This window comes from Centrocercus urophasianus, unplaced genomic scaffold (assembly GCF_019232065.1).
Source record: "Centrocercus urophasianus isolate 14NV4802_14NV808 unplaced genomic scaffold, USGS_Curo_1.0 seq_10, whole genome shotgun sequence".
Taxonomy (NCBI): domain Eukaryota; kingdom Metazoa; phylum Chordata; class Aves; order Galliformes; family Phasianidae; genus Centrocercus; species Centrocercus urophasianus.
In genome coordinates this window covers 87,653,170-87,665,481 of record NW_024884142.1, presented here as the reverse complement: position 1 = coordinate 87,665,481, position 12,312 = coordinate 87,653,170, and the positions used below count along the sequence as shown (strand labels likewise).

General features: G+C 44.3%; 1 protein-coding gene across 1 annotated transcript in view; it reads left to right on the top strand.

Annotated features, from left to right (window-relative positions):
* The first annotated feature begins 209 nt into the window (after positions 1-209).
* The window catches only part of SLC8A1 (solute carrier family 8 member A1), a 98,669-nt gene continuing 86,566 nt past the window's right edge, over positions 210-12,312 (top strand). Inside the window, exon 1 of the mRNA XM_042820680.1 lies at positions 210-321. The gene's annotated coding sequence lies outside the window, so the exon portion shown is untranslated. The remainder of the gene's footprint in view (positions 322-12,312) is intronic.

Genomic DNA, 12,312 nt, shown 5'->3' with positions numbered 1-12,312 from the left:
AAGAGGGGTACAAATCAAATAGGGGATCTAGCAGAAAAGATTGTTATTTATTTATTTCTGCTCATTGATGTGCCAGGTGAAACTGAAAGCTGCCAGATAGCTTCTTTTCGACAGCTCAAAGTTACTGTTGGGAACAGATCCATGTATGGAAGCAAAAGCAGAAAAGCATAGATAAGCTGAGATCCAGCTATGCAAACCATCTTTAGAGACACTTAAAGGACAAGTACCCCCGCTCCTTTCTTTCTGGTAAATTTAGAGACACTATCATATGAGGGCTTTTTTCCATTCTGCTGTATCCACAACTGCTGAGACTCAGCTGGGGTAAGTGAAAATGGATTCGAGCGTTTCTCGGGAATAATTAGGGTTTTGGTTAACGCGGCATCCTGAGAAAACCCGTAAATCTGGTGCTGTGGGCTGGCTCCTGTAGCAGCATAGACAGTTAAGCTCCGAGCGCGGAACGCGACGTGTAGCAGCTTTGCTGTTGGAGGGACAGAAACTTTCCAAGTGTCTGAAAGAGGCAAGAAAAAAAATTCTTGGAAAACAAGCATTTTAACACTCTTGATGTGGTCTTTCAGGACACCCCATGCTAGAGCTTCAATGAAGGGGTAGGAGGGATCAGAGGTGGCTCCCAGTGCCTGAGCCCTGCAGTGTTACTGCTTAGAAAATTCTTCACAATAGTCAAGGGGCTTTTCTCCTCTGGTCTGCCCTACTTTCGCTTTGAGACGTCCAGTTTGATGTGTGGGTTGAGCTGAGTGGACATTAGGAAAAGCATGTTGTAAACGGCTGCTGTTTTTCTTGGCACTCAGAGGCAGTTTCTCAATGTTTCTCTCCAGATTTGAGGTTGATTACATCCTGTGCGAGGATTTTTGGTATGGCTTGAACTGTCATTACAGCGTGGTGGAAGTCGACCCCAGTGAAAACAGCTGTGCACTATTGTGACTATTTCCAAAGCACAGAAGTAATCTCTCTCCTTCAAACTCACAGGGAAGCACGTTAGCTCTTTGAGCTGGGCACTGGCAAAAAAAAAGCAAAGCATACCCTTGGCAGAAAGGCTTTCTCCACTTCAGTGTTTTGTTAAACAGAACGCACACACACACACACAAAAAAAAAAACACACCGCATAATCATCCTCTTGTAGCCTTGGCTTGAAATCTTGTTGGTTTGGGGCCGTACAGTTTAACATGAGATTTTTCTTTAAACGCTAGAGAATCACATCTGTACATCGGTTCATGTGCTTTCAGGTGTTAAAACGTGGTATTCATGCTCACACTGCAAAGTGCCAGGTAAACCTTTCTCATTTTTCAGATGGTTGATAGACTGGAAAAAACAGCAGAGCAGGTGAAGTGAAATTATACAGAAAGAGCTGAACATAATATCAGGAATATGACTGAAATTGTCAGATTTCCAGAGATACGATGACAGATGATCATGAAGGGAAATTACTAGACCACAAATGTCATAAGCATTTCCATTCATGAATGAAAATGCTTTCCCTTGTTGTTACATAAGGAGAATATAATGGGAGCGTTCACTTGAAACTCCGTAGTGAAGTCTGCTGCCGAGAGGGTCTGTGAGTGCAGCCCTGGTTTCCCCTTATTTAGCAAGCATTTCTATGGACATTCCCACAAGCCTGGCTTTCACACTCACTGAGCTGCTTATCTTCCCTTTGCCTGGTTTTTCCCATGTGCTGGAAATGTTCACAATTAGGCTGCAGCTGAGATTTGTCTGTGCCAGACAAACTTCTATTTTTTATGACAAGTACCTTTCAAGCACTTATCGCCTTTAGTTAGAAATGCAAGCACGGAAATTAATCCTAAACTAAACGGGGCCAATAGCTTTTTAATTACTATCAAGCCGCTAGTAAACAACCCTTTATGCTGCTATTACAATGAAAGGACACTCCTACACTCCTCGCTTACTGGGATTGCTTCCATTGCCATTGGGTAGAGCTGCACCGAGACCTTGCAAATGACCTCTCCTTTGTGCCCCCCTCCATCAGCAGCAATACCATACAGATTGTTTCATCCCTAAAGTTTATTATTATTATCAGCATACTAGCTGTTATAAATATTTACTGTCAATTAGTCCTGGGTATTGCTGGTGTTTGGTCTCTTTTGCAAAGCTGGCAGGATCTCACTCTGAGACCCTGGGCATGAAAATAAATAGTCAAATCACCTTTGTAGTCATATTGCTAGGGAGCCTTTTACCAGCAACAAGTCACAACAAGTGGTCCCTGAGCACCCACTGCAAGGTGCTCACACTCACTGCTCCTCTTCCTCACGAGCAGCCCACTGGATGCTGAGCTGAGCTTGGGCACAAAACTCACTGAGTGAGGCACCAAAGGCAAAGTCACACTTGGAGGCTGTCCTTGCTGGTGCTGTGGAAGAGAAAGCTGTCTCAACTCTGGTGGCACCTGGAGCAAGTGAGATTGTGTTGGCCTGGTCCTGAATGCAGAGTTTCTTGTGGGAAAGGACATTTGTGCTGTTTAGTATGCCCAAGAAGAGACAGTCCTCAAAATAAATCACATGGAGGAGGGCTATGCCATGATGTCATTCAGCAAGGATTTTGCAAACTGGCTCTGGCTTGCATCAGTCCAAGTGTACATCCTCCTCCCTTCAATGACTTCAATATTTTTATGGTGATTCCTGAATGATGGAGCCTTAATGAGTCAGAAGATTGGAGCAGATTCTGGGGACACACTAACAGACTGATTTGCTTATCCAGCCAAGTACTTTTTATTGCCTTTCTTCTAGGGAAAACAGTTTGTAGGATGTGTCACATCCAGCTAGTAAGGAGATGGAAGGAATGACCATTCCCCATTCAAGACATACCACAGAAAGTCAGAAGGTGTTTTATGACGGTCCTTTACAGGATGGCCCTGCCTCTGATTTTACCAAAAAGCCGATGTCTGAGGAATGTAAGGCTTCAAAAATCTTGTGAAAAAGTGCCGCTGTCTTCTTTGGTTTTCTTGTGCCCAGAACATGCTCTCTTTTTCTCTTCTCTGCATATTCAGGATGTGGGACAGCGATTGACCTGGGGAAGGTTTCACTAGGGAACTCATAAACACAGCACGGGCAGTTTTCCAAAATGAATGGTATTTGGGGAAAAGTCTGGCTTTGCAGGCTGTGATCACCACATGAAGGCACTACAGTATGTCCTGCAATTGCCAGCTGGTGCAGCTGTCTGCACAAAGCCACTCAACATCTTTCATGCACTTGGCCACCAATCTTTCAAATAAGCGTAGCATTTCAAATGGGACTTAAAAATACACTTATTTGCCTTTGCTTTGGAGAAACTGCTGCCGTTTTTGTGCCATGGCGCTAAACTGTGTGCTATCCAGCTTCACAAGCTTTTTGTTCTTTATAAAACTTTAATGTATAATAACTAACTGCACATTTTGGTGAGATGAGTAAATAACGTTCCACTGGTCTAAATCCAGTTGTCCTTTTTAGTCACTTTACAGACACAAAATACTTCCAAACTTCTGTCCCATGACACAAGTTGCCTTTAATGCAAACTTAAGTCAGTTCTTTGTGGTACTCGGTTTTCAGGACTTGGGATCTTGTTAGTGTACTGAGCCATGGTGCTGCTGAATTGTGCTCATACAAGGGAAAACCTGGGACAGAGATTTGCAGGCAAGGTATCCAGTGCACAGAGGAAGCCTCTTTACAAGTGTAGAGGGAAAAAAATGGCATGAATGCAGAGTTGCGTTACCTAAAAAGTTCAGTTTTGATGTGAAGACATTCAAGGTCATAGTGCAGTCATTCCCCTAAGATGCACAGAGGTATTTTTCCAGGAAGGAATGGGAGACCTCTCAGTTATGCATGAGGAAGAAGAGCGCAGAAAAGAACAAAGGAAACATGCTCAGACACTCAGGTGGTGGAAGGGGTTTGCTTGGAGGTGGTCCAAGCCATATGTGCTGAAGAGGACATTGTTGTCACCAAACATTTAATCCTACAGAGGGAGATTTTGTTATCATCCCCCCCAGTCTTCCATGTGCTGCTATGGAGGGAGGCAGCAAAATGACAGCCTTAAGTAGTGGTGTTGTTTTCCACCAATTTACAAGTAAATCAGGCAATTTCTGAGTTGACACTCAGTTTTTAATTGATTCTTTAAGGAACTCTGTATTATTCTGGCACTACACTGGGAGAAAATAGGCAAATCAATGCAGTATGTCTGGAGGCCTTCAAAACTTGGTTTATTCTTATCTAGGGCTCCAACTGTTCCTGTGATCTAATCGTAATTGTATTCTTACTGCATGGGGTCACTGCAGGGCAAAGCTGAAGTTGTTTTAGTTTCCATTCTTCAATATATTTGGATTTCTTTTGCATTTAGTGCTAAACTTCCTTCTGAGTTTGGGATGTTTGCTCTTAGGATCTTTCCCAAATCCCTGGAATGCAGAACTCTGACACTGCTAACATAAAATACAGGTTTCAGTTTCTGGTCTCTCCATCTGGGCCTTTTCCAGATTCTGGAGAACTCCACATCAGTTTATTTGTACAAAAATGTGGGCAGAGGTGGAAGGGAAAGCACTCACAGAACCGGGATTCCAGCAAATGCCAAAATTCCAGTAAAGCAGAATGATACATGCCCCAAACTGGGTTGGGCTCAACTCTGCTTAATGATCCTTAATGACTTTTCTGTGAATATCCAAAGAAGACAAACATTCTAGAGCTTCTTCCACCAAGGGATTCTGTTTGAATACAGAATTTTCCCCACTGGACTGGAAGATACATGTTGGGACTGTTTTAATTCCCATGGGAATATGCTATATGGAATGAGGTGTAAAGCCCTTTTCCTCTCCTCAGTCTCCCAGTGCTTTCAAGCCCTTCCTTCATCCTGTCCAGGATGTTTCAGCAGAACTTTTGTCTCTGGGATGTTTCCCAGGTTGTCCTGCAGACCACAGCATGCCCTGGAGGTTGCAGACTACTCCTGCATGACACCAGCACACATCATTTCCTGTCCTTTCAGAGAGTTGTCCTTCCTCTCACTGGAACATTGATTTGGCTTGTTTTTCTTTTTCCTCTCACATAAGCAAAAGCAGTGAGCTAAATGAAAATGTGAAAATGGATAAATAACAAAATACATTAAGTGCAGGAAAGCGTCCTGCAAAGCTGCTGCCTTTCTATCCTCCCACCAAAACTTCCTTGAGTCCGTCTTGGAAACTTCTGCACAACAGATGCTTCCCTTTTGCTTTCTTCTCTGCTTTGAGGTGCACTGGATACAAATTATTCTACAAAATGATTGGACTGGGGTTTGATGGACCAGTCTTATCTCTTGTCCTGCAATCTCTTCATCCTTCCAAATCAGCATGCTTTGATGTCCACGTTCAAAATTAGCAACCTGCAGCAAGGTTGAATATTTATATGGGGACCACAGAGTCCATTTCTTTGGGACAGCCTGCTCTCATGCTGGTTCCCAGCTCCAGTGATCACCATATCCACACAATGAAGAATGAAGAAAATCAAAGTAAAGGTGACGTCTCCTCTTCTGGTAACCAATTCTCAGCTCTTTGCTTTTGCTGCAGTTTGGCAAGCATGACATTAAAAATATTCCCATGCTTTCTTTTTGGCTTACAGAAAGGCTCCAAGCAGAGATCTTGTGCCTCTGCACTAGATGCAGCAATAAACTTTTGGATTTGCTGTTAGTGTGCTGAAACTGCCAACATGTATACTGTAAAAGTAAAACCCTTCCTGTGGCCACAGACCACAACATGCTAGCAATTCGTGGTATTATCCTGTTATTCAGTGAGTCATTGTCGCTGCTGAGAAATACGCTCGGTCAAATAAGTTGCTAACAATAACACTGGATGTGAGAGACAAGTGTTTGTTTTACTGCAGCATAACTTATTCCATATGGTCCCTTACAGCATGCTAAGTCACTTTGGCCCGCCAAATATTGTTCTAAGATGACCTCCTGGATTTAGGCTGCTCTTTTGGAGCTTAGCTATTCAAGGAACAGCTCTGAAAGTATTTTCTGTTCAGGGTAAGTGGCTGATTCAGAAGCAAGACAGATGCTCTGGATTGCCCCAACTTGAGCTGGATAAGTAGGTCTTCGTTTCTGTTGACCATCCAGAATGGTGGGGTTTGCTGCTTTGCTGACTGCTAGGACAGCTTTCAAATGCTAGCCACATGTTATATCAATGCTCTGGCACAAGGCGGAATCCCCATCCTGACTGAGCACCTAATATGGGTTTAATTTCTTAGCATTCACCTCCCCTGCATGTCTTTCAAAACTGCAGCCTAACCAAATATTTGTGGAAACATTCTATCAGGTCTTCCAAATCTTATTGGTAGTGTTAATTTGTGGGCAAAATCCTGTACAAATACAGATGTACACCTGTGAAAGGTGCCCTCCTTGCACTGTGGCTATATTACTCAAAGATTAACATAAAAAAATAAAATAATCCCAGCACCACAGCAGACCCTGTGCTTGTGCTGCTGCCACACTGTGCACTGGACCCAGTCCACAGAAAGCTTGGGAAGCAAATGCATTCTCTCATTTTTAAATACTTTTTGCCACTGATTGTGGAAAATACATGCTTTAGGAAGCATCTCTCTCCACAGCTGAGACATTTACCCTTTCTCTTGAGATGGTATGGTTTGAAGTGAATTCTTAAGAACAACAGCAACCAATATTGGAGCACTTCAGAGCTGTGCTGATAACCTCATCGCTCCCCTGATGTATGACAGGTCTGCATCCTAACCTAAATGAAAGAGTTAATCCTGAAGGTTTGCTGCTGTGAGCATGAATGAAGCTGTCTGCTATGATATGGAGGAGTAAAGTGTATACAGACCTGTCATGTCTCCTTATCAAAAAGGAAAAACTTTGTACTGGCTATCAGTGAAAATCTGCTTAGTGAGCAATTGTTTGTTTAGCAACCAATCACTGAGTAAGATTCAGGACAAATCATGAGTACTTCATAACAGTTAATCATTCTTTTTGTAGCTGCTTGAAAATCTCCATTTTAAATACCCAGAAACACACCTGAAGATCCATAATGTGGTCACAGTCCTTTCATTCTTAGAGGCCAGGGTAAGCCTCCTCCAAGTACGCCTGGTATGTGTTCAATATGCCTAAAGATGCACCTCTGTGATGGTACACTAAAAAATCTTTGGCCTTTAGCAATGTAAAGGTATCCAATTTAAGTGTTCGTACCTTAAAAATAGCCTGGCAGACTATTTTTAAAGCACGCTTTGATGCGCAAACCTAGAGGAATGCAACAAAACAGGGCAAGTTTGTAAGCATTTCAAGATGTGCCACTACTCATGTTTCCTAGACATTTTCTGTCCCTGTTGATAAAAACGTATCCAATTTTAACATTCTTCTCTTTGAAACAGACAGTTTGATTATCTTGAAACGTGCCTTGATGTATGCAGCCTACAGAAACTAACAAGACAAGTTTGAAGCCTTTAACCTTAATAAAGCTAATGTTTCACCATGCTAACTCCCCGCCTACATCCTGACTTGTAGCTGTCTTGCTTGTCTTCGGAGGGGATTTCATGCGACGTGTCCTTGCTTTTTTGACTGTGATTTGTGCAAACACTCCACTCGAGCCAGTTCTGTCCTCCTAGAGCCCTCGCCACAATGTGTTGGACCCTGCAATGAGCCAGGGAATGGCCTAGCAGACCTCAGACCTGGCTGATACAGCTCATTCCTAGTGCTTTATTTTATATTCTTGTTTTTGCCCCTTTGAATCTCCCCAGGTTCTGCTTCTTTACCAAGTTCAGCTCCTCCCAGACAAGCCCTCCATTCATACATATTTATTCTTTCCTCACCGGCCCTGGGTTGCTGACTGTCTACACTTGTTTGTTATTCATGATATGGTTGCCTTGGTAATTTCTACTTCAGTCAACAGCTAAGCTGGTGGTCTGCTTTTGTTACACTTGATGTTTCTTTTCTGCCATTTTTCATGCTGCTGTCTATTTAGTGTAACTACTAAATAGTCAGGGATACTCAGCTGCATAGACACTGTTCCTCTGTTTATTCCCAGTGGGGTCTGGTAGCTTCTCAAACCATTTCATTGTGACATGCCTTAAGTTAGTCTCCTGTATGGTGTATTACGTTGCTCTGGGGAACAGCCAGCCATTCCTCATGATGCAGCTTGGGCAGGGAATTTGTCTGCCCACCTTACATATAGCTGTCAAGAGGGCAGAAGAGAGAGTGGAGGACTTGATTTGAGGCAGGACAGATATTCACAAAACAAGTCTTTCCATGTCACCTGCTTCTAAAAGCATCTGGGAAAGCTTCAAGCACAAAAATGATCAGAAGAGGTTGCTAAGAGAGGTAAATGATGCATGTCTCCTGATTGTTCATCTGCTTGCCACCTTCTTTATGAAACGATGCTGAGAGCTGGGCTGCTGACACCTGATCTGAGCACACTAGAGGTTTGCACATTCGATCTTGAAAGCTTTCCATGACGCAGACTCCTCACTCTCTGCAGACAATCCAGCTACCCACACCATTGCTCTCATGGCTGGAAAGTTTTTCCGCACATCAAACTTCAGTTTCCCTAGCTGATGATTAACCTCCTGACTTCTTATTTTATCACTAGTGGAGTGGGAAACATCTATTCCTTCAGATTTATGAGGTTATGTCTTCCGTAGACTTGACAGTCCACATTCCTTCAGTGTTTCCTCTTCACATCTTCTAGGCCTCTCACTTCTCCTATCATTCCCACCTTCCTGATGTCACTGACCATGCAAATACAGCTATTAACTCTGGAGTCCACAAATGCAAATAAAATGCCAGATACTGTTAACAGCTCTGGCACAAATACCAGAAATACCACACTGATATCTTGAAGTTGCAGGACCCGGAAGCTTTCTTAGTGTGTGTGTGAACCACGTGGAAGGGAGACCAATGAAGAAGAAAAGCCCAGATGAGGCAGGAGGTGAAGCAGTGGTTTTGGTTCAGAGCCAAGGCGTGTGTGAATCCCCAAGCCTCTGTTCTATTCTGTCCCCCAGTGCTGCACATAAATAACAACATCACGGCAACCTGTGTTCTCAGACTGACAGCTATGTGCAGGAAATTGTCTCACCTGTTGAAGAGACGGGAGCACCCGTGGGAGAGAAGGAGTTTGTCTGAATAAGCAGAAATGCAGAGAGAAGAAGCTGGGTCTTGCACAATCTGCATTAAGAAACATCTGCACGCATGCTTTCCTTCACAAACCCACCCATGTCTCTCCTGCATTTGCAAACCCAGGAATGCAGCCTCACAACCCAAACTGCTTTGCCAGAAGCACAGCTTCCCATAGGAGCAGATTTTCACAACGGACCTGGGGTCTTCTAACCTTGATATGGTTGGCAAAGTATCATCTCCCAGTGTTTTAAAGCACTGTGCAATCTGGAAAGCTCTTCAGCTCCAAGCAGTTCTGAAGAGGCTCTGTTTGAAATTCCAGCTGGAGAGCAGGCTGGCACATGGCTTCACAAGGAATTTGAAGCAGAGAATACAGTCTCACAAATAGTGTAGTTTCATTTCTCCAAAATCCCCCAGAAGAAAAAAAAAAAGTCATTAGGTTATCAGGAAGTTAAATCTGTTTTCTTCTTTGTTTGCATGCTCTCTATGTGCAGGGCTTCAATTACTGCATTTAGAACAAGATGCATAGCACAGAGAATTTCTGGTCCATGCATCTTCAGGGGTGCAAAAGAGAGAACATTCCTCCAAAACAGCAAGATCACATTCCAGTAGAGGTCCCTATTCCCTGGACTTGCGACTCAGGACCCCCCTGCTAGTGCAGCATGATTTAGAGCCCATTCATTCAGCTTCTCCTTTGAGAGAAGTCATTTCTCCTCCTCTTTTCTAATAGGCTTGAGTTTTGCGAGGTGTTCCAGCAGCTTTCTTGGCTTGGAATATATAAATAAAATATAGAGAAGGTGCCTCAGTGCAGTTGAGGTCAGTCACTCTTCACTTATAATGAAAAGGTCTCTTTTCCCTGGAGTACACAGCCTAGCTTAGGGCTGGCAAACAGATGGTGCCGAGGAGGCCAAATTACCTTCACAACCAGGGGCCACAGCCAGAGCTATGCACTACATCTAATTTGCCCTGGCGCTCCTACTGATAGCCATCGCAGGAAGATCAAATGATGGATATGGCCTCGTATGACACTGGAGCTGCTGAGGAAGCATCATACAGTCTTCAACTGGCAATCCGTGGCTTTCCAGGTCTTGCCATATTATCTTGGTGCTTGCACTTTTGTTGTTTCTTGAAGTCCCAGCTGGCACACTGCAGTTCTGCAGCCCCTTGCTGTAGACTCCTGTGGAGGCACAGAGTCCCTGGGCTGCTGCTTTCACTGAGAAACACTCTTTGATTGACCTTGCCTTGCATCTACATTTCTAGTTCCTGTATTCTGCAGTTTTGCAACAGCACAACAAAGCTGCTTTTTTTTCCTTTTTTTTTTTCCTTTTTTTTTTTTTTTTTTTCTTTTTTTGTGTGGTGGGAAAAGATGCTAAGGGACAGGCAGTCAAGAAGGGGACATCTGGTCCTTCATTTTACAGTGACTCAGGCTAGGAGGCGGTTTTGGCCTGTGGAACAGGGATGAGAGTGAGATGCTGGTGCTGTTGAGACAAATGACAGCTGCCAGAAGGCTTTAGAGCTTCTACCCCCAAAAAAGTGAGATTCTGAGGCTGTGTTCAGAGTGTGAATGTGGTTTTGCACGCTAGATGTTTGCGAAATATATGCAGCCCCTAAATCTGTGCCCTACAAGTTCTGCTTTCTGCTCAGCCACATGGCAGGCTTCCACATCCAAGGGCTCAGTCAGGCCAATGAACCCCTGCCATGTGTTCAGACCTCCCCAGGACGATCAGGACTCAGACTGTGCCATATGCTGGGAAATAGCTAGGCAGGCACTGCCTGGAGGGCTCAAACAAAAGTGTACAAGGTACAGTGCAGAGGACTGCCCTTCCTGCTCTTTGCCATGCCCCATTCCATCCATCATGTCTCTAAATGCCTGATTTATCTTCCAACCAGCAAAGGCAGGTGTGAAGGTGAGACTGAAAGCGAATGTTCAAAATTTCTGGAAACTATGCCTGGGAAATATCTTTTCTGGAAATACAATTCATAGGGATCTCCAGGTCTCTGCCAAGAACAGACAGAGGAGAGCCAAGGAAAGGTTCAGTGGGCACACACACAAGCCTGCTTCAGGGAGGAGCAACGACAGATGGATGGCAAGCCAGAGGTGACATCCCATCTGCTCCCACAGGATCTCCCTGGCACCTCCTGAGGGACTCAAGGAACACGTGGACAGAAATGACTAAGCATTAGCTGAGGGCTCACTGGTTATACTCCAACATTATTTGTACCCACAAAAGAGAGCCGAGACTAAAACATCCCATTGAGATGTTCCAGACATGGCTGGAAAAGGGTGGTAGGACAGCTGCTCAGAAATATGTCTTTTATAGGGCATTTGGGGCAAGATTTTTAAATGCAAGAAATATCTAGATGTTTGTGTCTTCCTCCTCCAAAGCATGCAGGAACTCAGGTGTCTTCACAAAGCACTGAGTGGAGATTTGGCTTGCACCATTCTGTCCTGCAGACTCCACAGTCCACTAACTCCTTTATTTGCAAGGAGGAATCATCTTTCTGCTCTGCATATATAGCCAATATCCAAAAACCTCCTCCAGCAATTGCAGGGAGGTGCAGGCTGCTGTCGGAAGGAGCTGTGGGTGTGTGTGAATGAATGAATGAATGAATGAACCATTCCTTAGCATCAGCACGAGAATCTCCATGATTTTGAGACCGCTAATTAGTGGTTGTAAGTATGTTTGCAGTGGTAGATGTTCACTTGCATGGCTGCAAAGGAAGGCAGGGAAGAAAGACAGCTACCCCTTGGGTTATGCTTTTTCTTTCCCAGCCCAGCTCCACATTTTAAATGGCAATTTTGGAAAGCAAAGGTCTGGATGTGCCTGGAAAGAGGTGTGTGAGGGGATGGAGAATGAAAGACATCTTCTCCCAGCCTATCAGCCTCATGGCCCTCCCAACCAGGCACTTTTCACATAGATGAAGGAAACTCACTGGTATGGGTGAGATAATTCTTGATTTCGCTTTTCCTGTCTCCATGCAGTTCAGGCTGGGTGATGTGAAGGGCACATTTGTATGGGTTAATGAGCATCAACTGGCAGACTTTGGTTTTCTTCATTCCCCCATTCCTCCGATATCACAAAAGATCTTCCAGCTGGAGAAGCCTGGGGGTGAGGAAGGAGTCAGCTGAAAGGCAGGGAGAGGCAGGCTGGGGACATGCCTGGTTCTTGAGCGAGCAGCCCAGCAGTTAGCAGGGTGCACCAAGTTAACATCTCCCTGCTCTGGAGGAGTTGT